The following is a 4,231-nucleotide window of genomic DNA, read 5'->3' as shown; positions in this document are numbered from 1 at the left end:
TTTGTGTTTGAATGTAGATTTTATTATAAATTATATTATTTTACATAATATTATATTATACCTTGTGTTTTAAAAATGGTACCTAATTTAATTATTGAGTTTCCGAAAGCTGGTTTCTGGAAATTATTTTGTACAATTTTTGGTATAAAGCGTAGTTCATATTTTTATGTTATTACTCTAAGATTGTGAATTTAATGCATTTGCATTTTTATTTTGCTATATCGTACAAGCTTTATACAATACACTCGTAATGTAGTTTTATGACTGCAGAGTTACAGTCCTAAACGATAATTTAGTAATTGACGGAAAATCAGACAAAACTCTACGGTTTAAGATTCCGGAAAATTGTCTTATCCTCCTTGACCGTATGACACGGTATAGGAAGTCATATTAGGTACCTACAGCCGCAACACATGCGTCGGAATTCAAAGCTCAACTGTGAAACTGGAAACTATGATGTCGCAATGTGATATTTTGTGAAAAAACTCGAGCTTCATGAGCGATTGAGAAACTAGGCTAGATGCCACGTCAATGTTATATTATGTTGATAATTTAAATTATATCAAATCGGTACTTTTGTCTTTAGATAAAAATACTGTAACTTTATTTTCAAATTGAAATATAAAAATTATTTAATTTATAAAAAAATAATTTTACTTTATCACGCGTCTATTTAAAACAAATTGAGGAATAAAATATATGTTTATAATACTAAACTCTGGATGAAGATTTCCCTTACAATATTAATTAACTCCTAGGAAAATTACGTCATGTGATGTCAAACATAGTTTTAGTAAATATAAAAATGTATTAAGGTCTAACAGAAAATCGTTTATTTTTGAAAATTTAAAATACCATATAATTTTTTTATAAATACATTTAAATAGCGTTAATAATTTAGAACAATATTTATTTTAGATCTTATAACTTTTTAAAAATGTTCTTGTATTTTAAGTGTCTATTTTATCATATTAACATATTGTATTTTAATATATTTTATTATTTAGAGTAGTATTTTGTGAGATTGCTTTTGCATTCTAAGTATTTATTTTATATTAATTTAGCATATTTTGATTTCACATCTTAGTTCTTATCATAGTGTATTAATATCATACATAAAATAATGTTTTAATAAGTTCTCACTATACCTCGACACATAAATAAAATAAAAATAGAATTATTGATACATTATTGATGTACATATAAATATAAATACTTATTACCTATTATAAATTTATAAAATTATAAACCTATTGGCCGGGCGGTTGAAAAATTTGACTTATATTTCTGGGATAATCAAATTTCTTACAGACGGATTCTGAATTTTAACTTTCCCGGCATAAAACACTAAATGTAAAAATTTTAGTTAAATTAAAAAAATGATAACTATTTTATTTGGGTCAAATATAATATATATGAATTAATATTCCTAATTTATTACATACAAGCCATACAAGTAATTATAAAGTATTATTAACATCTAAATATATAGATCAATAATTAATTATGTCATATTCAAGTTTAGATATGTTAATCAAAAACTTGTATGACAATTTATTACTTAAGAAAACATTACTTTTTTTTATAATGTCAACAATTTCTTTTGAGTCTATATTATGTAATATAATTTTTTCTACATTCATAAGTATAAAATATTTAATACTTCTAGCTTTTCTTCAGTCAATGAATTTCTAAGTCGTGTCTTAATTATCTTTAGCTTGGAGAAAGGCCTTTCACATGCTACCTGGTAAATCAACATAAGTAATTAAAATATATCGTATAATAAGTAATAAAATAATAATTATACAATTTGAAATGTATATCACTACCTGTGTACACGAAAGTCAGAAAGTGTAAGCAAATAGGTACAATAGGATGAGTCAATTTGTCATCAAACATTTTCAAGACTTCGGGTAATATTTAAGTAGTGTATCAGATGATAATTCTTTATCATAGAAATCTTTATAATTATTTGGTGGCAAACATGCTAAATCACAATAAAGTTTTTTATTTGCGCAATCCACTACTGATCAGGTAGGTAGTAATAATACTCAATTTCCCCAAAATCTGGCAACTGACAAATCTTGTTTTTAAATACCTACTATATTAACAAAAAAAACTTACTATAGTACGTAGGTAATAAACATGACATATAATTATTTTTGTAAACTATTTATATTAGATGTTAAAAGTATTCACACTATGCCTACCAAAGCTAACAGCACATGTTTGGTTCTGTTGAACGCAAATGTTTCGCTATTTTGGGTTTCGATCAGAGAGAAAAAACAAATTTTATGCTGACATCTTTTATACATTTTTATAATTTAAAATTGTAGCATAGTTAATTATGGCACATACTCAAACAAAAACAAAACAGTTTTATTTAGGTTTTATATGACTGAATATAATAGGCTTTATTTATAATATTTTTTTTTACTAAAACTTAATAATATAACTTACAACTATAATATTAAATAACATATTTTTGTGATATTGACCTAGAAAACCTGAGACTATGTCATCAATCATGTTTCAAAACTTTTTATTCAATTATGAATATTTAGTAACTATAAGTAATTTAAAAGTAGGTAAATTAAGTATACAATTCCAATAATATGTAAGTTTTTTTCAAAAGTAAAAATATGATAATAAAATGTTTGTCACTTTTTACAAAATTATTTTTAACTAGTATTGTAAAAAAATATTAAAATATTTGAATTATAATTATTATTATTTATATATTTATATCACTAATCCTATTGTAGTAAAACAGCATCCGACTAAAAAAAAAAAATTCAGTGACACTAACGAGTAATGACGCCAATAGATATCACAAAAATAACGTAATTTTGACCAGCAACAGGGGTATGTGTATACAAAATTGATCTTCGAACATATTAATGGATACGTATAATTTTGAAAATAGCATAATTACTAATAATTAATAACATAAAATTAAATTAAAGCTTATTATATATTTATTTATACAGATTCATTTCATATAGTCTATAAAGTTTAAACTCTCAACTATAATTAAATACAGTATAATAGGTTTCTTTGCAATTCATATAGATGTATTGGTATTCTGTTCAATTAAAATTAGTTAATAGGTACTGTCACAATAGGTATATTATAAGTTATAGGTAAATTTTTTTTGACAAACTGAAACTTTGATTAAAAATACAAAATATTTTTTATGCAATTTAATAGTTAAATGTTTCACAAGACATATTATGTTTGAATATAAATATTTATTACTTAAAATTAGCTCTAATACATTTTTATATTTTTAATATCTATAATATATCAAATTTTGGTTATTTTATAGAAATCAGATGTATGACTATAGTTGCTAAAAGTGGAAATTTACCAAAATGTATAATGAATGTGGATGAAATAGACTGTACAGTATATGTTGACTATGCTTGATTCCAAGCAAACTACTTAAATAATGATGTTTTACTAATATTTTTGAATTTTTAATTTATATCTACACCAAGGTGGATATAACTCTACCTACACAATAGTTTAGTTTGATTTTTATTATCATCAAATTATAATAGTACGCCCGATAAGCGATAATCCAATTATGTTTTGAACTTGACAACTATAGCTATAATATTATGTGTAGCTACGAAACAATGAACAATTTTATAATTATTTAACCTGAAGATAATATTGTTTTTTATAATTGATTAAAAATAAAGTAAATGTTTAAGAAAAGTAAAAAGTGCCACCATTGAATAGAAATCGTACAAAGTGAACTGGTTAAATAAAGTTAAATTGATTTTATGTCAAAAGTTTTATGGGTAATCAGAAACAAATCGTTCATTATTTGTGTTATTAAAAACAAGTGGAATTTAAGACTGCTAACACTGCTAACAAAGGGTATGCGTATATACAAATGCAGCAATCCTTCAACTGATAGAATAATAATAATAATTTAATTTTTTTCTTTATATAAAAAATAGTAAAAATTATTTTGTTATAAAATTATTTCATACATGAACAGTATTTTTTTAAATATTATTATTATTATTGTTATTATTTATAACTAATAGTATTAAAAACTATAATAGCTCAACAATTACAAAGAAATACATCTTATGTATAATATAATTAATTTTTAAACTTATATATAATATTGGTTTTTAGAATAATCAATACATACGTTTACAGTTTACTTAACAATATACATCATTCTATTTTTTCAAATTAGAAATGATAGGTT

This window comes from Rhopalosiphum maidis, chromosome 3 (assembly GCF_003676215.2).
Source record: "Rhopalosiphum maidis isolate BTI-1 chromosome 3, ASM367621v3, whole genome shotgun sequence".
Taxonomy (NCBI): Eukaryota; Metazoa; Arthropoda; class Insecta; order Hemiptera; family Aphididae; genus Rhopalosiphum; species Rhopalosiphum maidis.
This window is presented reverse-complemented; position numbering follows the sequence as displayed.